This window comes from Helianthus annuus, chromosome 12 (genome assembly GCF_002127325.2).
Source record: "Helianthus annuus cultivar XRQ/B chromosome 12, HanXRQr2.0-SUNRISE, whole genome shotgun sequence".
NCBI lineage: Eukaryota > Viridiplantae > Streptophyta > Magnoliopsida > Asterales > Asteraceae > Helianthus > Helianthus annuus.
The window spans coordinates 27,506,629-27,514,324 of record NC_035444.2 but is presented as its reverse complement, the minus strand read 5'-3'; positions in this window follow the sequence as shown (position 1 = coordinate 27,514,324).

Sequence of the window (7,696 nt, the reverse complement as noted above, 5' to 3'; positions counted from 1 at the left end):
AGATATATATCCCCTATCGTCAAATTACGGTTTCACACAACAATTTTCGCTCCACTATATACTTTAATCATAAAAGAGGTGGTCAACTAAAAGAAAAGAACAATAAAAATACGATTTTGATCCGCATTTGTACGACTAGTAAAATAAACTCAAAGAGCACGGTTATCCCTTCCTTCTATACCATTGACCATATCCAACCCTAGGTTTTTGAATCTTTGTTGATTGATTATAAATGTAACATAACATTATTGCGAATTTAATGACTATTCATCATCAGTGGGCTGTCCCGGAGGGGATGCGGGGTGAGCGATGGCTCAGGGCCCAAACCCTCCGGGGGCAAAAAATGTATTTATTTTAATAAAGTTAGGCTATAGAATTAGAATATATAAAACTGAATTGGAAAATGACATGGTGAGGCGTATGGTCTAGTTGTTCACATGGCGTTTTATTGGTATGCAAACATTGGGTTCTAATCATGATAGCTTCATTTTTAATTGATTTTTTTTCCTTTATGTTTGTTACCTATGCATTAAATGCAAATGACATTAATTGACTAATTTTGTGTTACATTAAATCAAAATGAGAATTATAGTTACCTCTCAAATTTAGTTTAAAAATAATTATTTATGTTAATTTCTTAAAGTATTATGCAATCTACAATTAGTTTTTTTGTGTGTTCCATTTTTTATGAAAAAAGTCTTATTTTGTTTTTTTATTCCTTTTAACTCTTTGTATTTTCTAAATAAATTTGGATAGGTTACGGTGGTTTTACATGATAGTAAATAACGATTTTTAAAGTTATGACGTAACTATTTTGTATTTTATGAATTTACCCTTTTAACGTGTTTTCTTTCTACGTTTCGTTGTCTAAATGCGCGCGTGATGTGCTTTTTATCTACGTTTTCACGTAAAAAAGCAGTCCACCGCAACATGTGGGTGATTCTACAAATTTTTAATTCATTTTCATATATTTAAAACTTTTTTGTATATTCTTTTTGTAAAATTTATATTTTAGGGGCCCGTATTTTATCTTCGCACATGGCCCACAAATTTTCGAAGATTTTTGGAGACGACCTGAGTATAACATAGTTAACGATAATTGGTACTCAGAATTAGGTAAAGTAACTCATAACAAGGTTTATGCTTATGTAACCTTGAAAATAAGACTTTTAGTGATCAATTATAAAAAGTTTGACGAAACTAAGCCAAAATGAATGCCTTTCATTTTATAAGTTACAATGAAGTAGACAATTCAATATATGTTATTTAACTAGAAGATGACCCGCCGCGGTGCGGCAGGGTATTTTATCTCTATCAGGTTGATAATGTTAGTTACAGCAGGAACAGTTTTAATATATGCAAAAATATGGACTATCCTTTTGAGCCTTTTGAACGATAGATGCGTCTTGTGCTCATTGTTCAGTCCTTGTAATGAGTGTGCTTTGTCTTTTGGTTTTATAATCTGGTTCACCTGTTTCAGGAAAGTTGTTACCTATATGTAAGCTCATGTGGTGAATTTTACTATAAAGACAATATATATACAGTTGATTTCTGTTATTGGCCAATCAATGTATTACCTCGTGGATTTCCTTAAACTAATCTCAAGCGCTCAACGGGATGCTCGCTATCTTGATTGTATCTGTCGCAAATTTCAGCATGGCTAAGTACGAAAAACTTGACTGAGTGATCAAGTATGAAAGGGAGTGGCCTCTGTACTGATCCAGATAACGCTTAAGTTTAAGAAATGATCGAACGCGGCCTTTGCGAGATCCTGCGGCGTGGAGGTGCGCTAGAAGTTTCACCTGTTTCATAAGAGCTATCTATTCTTTGGCGTTTAGCAGACGTGGCCCTTGGCAACATATTTTAAGCACACAAAATGTTAATACACAAGAGCAAATTAAGAAGAAATAATGTAACAAAAATAGTACACTAAAAAAATAAGTTTTACCGGATTGAAAATAAACCCGTCATCACAATCACTTTGGTAAAAACCTGCAACAAAGAATAGACACAAAAAATGATCATCCCTTAACGCATAAGAATAAAGAACCATTTAATAAAGGTCATTAACAATGTGGAAGGTTAAAATTTTCGTATGACAAACTACAAACAAATCATTTAGCACATGTCATTAAGAATGTGTAAGGTAAGTTGAGAGCGTTTCTATTAAGTTAACCATAAGCTTGCCAAAATCAGGTAAGTTGAATTGATATAGATATAATTCAACCTTTTCACAATTATCTGAAATATCACAGAAAGCATTAATAATTTGCAAAATTTGGTACAAAGTTGAGGAAAAGTGCATGTTAATTGTCAATCTTAAAAGTGTTATGCTTGGTAAAAAAAATGTTGGTTGGTTATGGCACCTTTTATACAGTAAGAAATGATGATATCTCATCACATCACATCACAAAGAGTCGCACAGAAACACAAAGGGCTGGAGTACGTCATCCTCAAATTCATATCAACATAATCATCATAATCATCAAGCACTATGATAAATGATGTTAAAGAAAAAGATATATTGTTTCTCAAATAGGTGTAACCACAATATCACAAGTCTGTCTAGACTTGCAATACAATGTTGTATACACATCAAGTACCACAAATTCATCTCTTGAATCTATGGGCATGCACTTAAATAAACCTCAAATTCATCTCTCCCGGTTGAAATCACCACCACCTTAGCCATTGCTAAAATCATCACCACCTGAGCTGCCTCTAGTAGCCACCTTCCAACCGTCCATCCTCCTTCTGGTTGTGTTCCCCGTTAATGCCAACCAATGACCACCATCTCAACCAGACGACCCATTAAATTGAACATCCGCAAAATCCAACCGGCCTCTTGTTCTCTTACATGCTATTACTTAACAGGGAAAAGCCCTAAATGCCTAACGACGAACGTGACTAGCACATGCCATTACCTAACAGAGAAATTAGATAGAGGTTAATGTAAGGGACAAAAAGACGAAGGAAGTTTTCAAATAAATAAAGATAAGTGAAAGTCTATTCTTTAACTGACCCGCTCCATAGTTTGGTGAATATGAAAAAACAAAACTTGCAATTTTGTCTTTTTTTATTATGATATAAGTGAAAGTTTATTATGAAATTGTAATTTTGTTCGATTACTTTGTTGTTTGTCGTAAATAATTTAGAGAAAAATGCCTGGATAGTCCCTGTGGTTTCGCTTTTTTTCATCTATAGTCCCCAACTTTCTAAAACTACCTGAATAGTCCCCAAGTTTTCATTTTTTGTTCCCGGATAGTCTCTGGGTCTAACTTCAGTTACTTTTCTCTGTTAAAATCATGTGAAATGACAAAAATACCCTTTTCTTAAAAAGCCAAACCACATGGACTATCCGGGCATTTTTCTCTTTTTATTTATAAAACCCCACCACCACACTTCATCTTCAACCTCCACCCACCATCACCCCCCTCCACCCTCCACCATCACCCTCTCTCTCTCCCTCTCCAATTCCGGCGAAAGTCCGACGACTCACGGTGTAACCAGGGTTTTCCGGCCGTTTTTCATGGTGGAACCAGTCTTATTTCAAGATGAAGATGTAATAATGTAAATTTTCACATGGAGCTCCAAATTTAACTGAATTCTGTGCTGTGTACTTTCAAATTTTCAAACCAAGTAGTGAACTTAATTCTATAACAACTGATCCCTCGTACCAACCATAATTATCCGTTTTTCCATAAGGATTTCACTAATTTGTTTATTGGTAATGAGTGGAAACTTCCCTATTTTTTAGCAACTTCTGTAACTTCTTACTTTCTCTGATCATAAACCCTAGTCATTTTTCTCTGCAGATCATTATTAATTTACAGTAGGATGACTGTGTACCCTCTTGGGCTCCTTGGTAGATCACGGGCAAGCCCATATAATGTATCAGAATCCAAACGTCCCCCACTTCCGTGCGGTATAGCTTTTGAATACTTGCAATCGCCAACAATTGGGCCAACCTTCGAATAAGACTGGTTCCACCATGAAAAACGGCCGGAAAACCCTGGTTCCACCGTGAGTCGCCGGACTTTCGCCGGAATTGGAGTGGGAGAGAGAGAGGGTGATGGTGGAGGGTGGAGGAGGGTGATGGTGGGTGGAGGTTGAAGATGAAGTGTGATGGTGGGGTTTTATAAATAAAAAGAGAAAAATGCCCGGATAGTCCCTGTGGTTTGGCCTTTTAAGAAAAGGGTATTTTTGTCATTTCACATCATTTTAACAGAGAAAAGTAACCGAAGTTAGACCCAGAGACTATCCGGGAACAAAAAAATGAAAACTTGGGGACTATTCAGGTAGTTTTAGAAAGTTGGGGACTATAGGTGAAAAAAGGCGAAACCACAGGGACTATCCGGACATTTTTCTCAATAATTTATTAACTCAACTATCAAATTGATATTTATAAATAATTTATAAATTCAACTATCAAATTGATATTTATAGTAAATCCTTTAAAAGTTGTCTGCGTTTTTAAATCTTATTTTTTTTGCAACCATCTTTAAGAAATTTCTGAAATAAATCAAACTAGAATTACGATCTGCCGCAATGCGGCGAAGATTCTTTAGTTATAATTAAGTCGATTTAGGACGCACACGTTATGTTGAACCTGTCAAACAGGAAAAAAATAGATGATGTAAAAACGTTCACCCACACACGCACGTTGCATCGTGTTAACTCGTAAAATTTAGAACGGAACGTAAAAACGCTAAACCAAAGACGCACGTTGCGATGTGTTAAGTCACAAAATTTAGAACGAAGCATAAAGCGAAAAATTTGCGGAAAATGAAAACTATAAAGGACCAAAGTTGAAAGTAAAATAAGTTGTGAGGATAGATTGCAAAAGATAAAAAGTTTTGTGTTAAAAGTAAAAAAAAAACAAATAGTTTTGGGTTAAAGTAATTTACGAAATACATTTGGGTAAAAAGTAAAAAAATCAATTTTTTTTTGAAAAACCCCCTAAAGACAAGGTTACAACAACCATATATATAACCATTTTTTCTTTGAAAAACCCCAAAGTCAAGATTACAACACATAAGTAAAAAAAATCAAAGTGGTTAAATCGCAAAAGATGAAAACTTTTGAAATAGAAGTAAAAAAATCAAATTAATTAAAGGGGTTAAAAAGATTAAAACTTTAGGGTCAAAAAGGAAACAAAAACTAAAAAGTTTAAACTTAAATTGCCAAAGATTAAAACTTTATGGTAAATTGTCAAAGTTTAAAATTTTAGGGTTAAAAAGGAAACAAAGATTAGAAGTTTAAACTTAAATTGTCAAACACTAAAACTTTAATTTTTTGTTTTTTTAAGACTCCCAAATCTAAAGGTACAATCTTTTTATACATGTATAAGTTGCTTATTTATAGGTTAATAATAATAATAATAATATTAAGATAAAGTGATTTGCAAAATACAAGCATTAATTTAGATTAGGGTGTATGGGGCGTCTTCGGTGAGGTGGTGCGGTGATAGGTTTCCCCGATCGGGAACACCGCCGCCATCAAAGCGGGGTCCCGATTCGCGGTGTATTTTGGGCGTGGGCTCACCGATTGAAATTGCACGAGATTTGAGGAACGGTCGTCTTCAACGGTCGGATTTTTAATAAAAAAAAATTCACTTTTTTTAAACTAATATAAATAACCATCTCATTCTCACCATTTTTTTATACTCAAACCATCTCATTCTCTCTATTTTTTTAAACTCTCCAACCACACCCACTTCACTTTTTATTTTTTATACTCTCCAACCAAACCCCCTTCACTTTTTATTTTTTATACACCGAGCAATGGAGAACCGACCCCGCGAGGCCAAGAAAAAAACTAAGGGACGGGTCTCGAAACCGTCTCGAGATGGTTCGAGCGGTGCAAATGCTCAACCACAACCCCCTTTCGGATACACTTCACAACCCCCGTTTTTTTTTCCAACAACCTACACACCCCTCGTTTTACAATACCCAACAACCCAATTTCGGCTATTTTCAAAATTTGTTATCAATGGACGCTCCGCCTCAATCCCCCGCCTTCGACCCATATGCTTTTCGTTCTCCACAAGTTCCTTCTACACGAGGAAATGTCGAACGTCCTCTACCTATTTACGACGACGAGGACGAGGAGGTAGTGCCCGAAACTCAAAATTTGGGCGACGACGACGAGGAAGATGAATATAATGTGGACGAAGACGCGGGCAACGAAGAAGATGAGGCTCGAGAAAAAAAAGGGAAAACGGTGAGCGAAAAATGGACAAAAGAACAAGAAGAGGCTTTGGCGAAGGCGTGGGTACATTGTTCTACCAACAAAAAAAAAGGGCAATCAACAAAGTCGCGAAAGTTTTTGGGGTAAAATTTTAGAGCACTTTAACAAAACTATCGGTGGAAGTAACCGGACCGTTCATCAAGTACGGTCTAAATGGAACCCGATGATGGCGAAAATAAACTTTTTCAACGGCCTATACCAACAAGCGGTAAAATTTATATTTTTTTTAACATTGTATATTTTTTATTTTTTTTTCTAAGTTCATACTTTTATAACACTTTTTAATTTTTTTTATTTTATAACATGTAGGATCGCACACGAGGAAGCGGATGTAAAGATCTCGACGTGATGAAAGTCGCGTTAAAAGAATTTAAAGAAAGATTTCCAAGCGGTTTTCAACACATCGAGGCGTGGGAGGTCGTTCGAAGACACGAGAAATGGGCCCAAGTCCCATTGATGGGTGAGGAAGGTGAAGGTTCGGCACATAAAAGAAAGCCCGTTGACGTGGACCTTTCGATACCGGATATGAACGAAGATCCCTCGCCACAAAGAGCACAACGGCGAGACAAGCGTCAAGCTACATCGTCCGAGGGAAGCTCGGCCGAGTTGGCGGCACAATTCAAAGTGTACACCGCCATGAAAGAAACGAAGCAAGCGGTAGAATTGGAGGCGATCGAATTGAGGAAAAAAAGAGAGTCGGAGGCTCGCGAGCTCATATCGGCACAACTCGAGACGATGAAAAACTACAATTACGATCGAGATATGAAAACATTCCTTAAGCCGCACGACGATGTTCCGCCAAGTATGTTGCCGATCATCCTCGCCCGAAAGCGAGAAATCGCTAACAAGTACGGGTGGCCATGCGATTTCTAAAATTTTAATTTTCTACTTTGAATGTGTTTTTTATTTTCTACTTTGAATGTGTTTTTTATTTTCTACTTTGAATGCGTTTTTTTTAAATTTAATGAAATGTCTTTTATTTAATTTTTAAACATCCATAATTTTACCAAAAAAAAAAAATAATAATAATTTTGAACTCACCTAATAGGGGAGTGCCGCCATCAAAAATGGTTATTAGGGGAGTGTTAGAGGGGAGTTGACATGACACTATGTGATTGGTTGTGTGTAAGAGGGGAGACTCACCTAAGAGGTGAGCACCCCTTACACCCTTATACTCTTTCCATAAAATGGTTCTTTTTGACAGAACCATAATAACAAAAAGTACAAATTTCAACTCGATTTGAAAGTCTTCTTCGGGTTGCCAAAGTATATTCCAACACATGTCAATTCTGAAAAGAATAATATTTAAATATTTTTGTTTATTAAATAATATACTTTCACTAGACCCCTAAACGATATGAAAATATATTCAATTATTCATGGTCCCTAAAATAATAGCGAGCTTCCACTTATGGTTCCAATACTTTCTAGTTTATACACATTTACC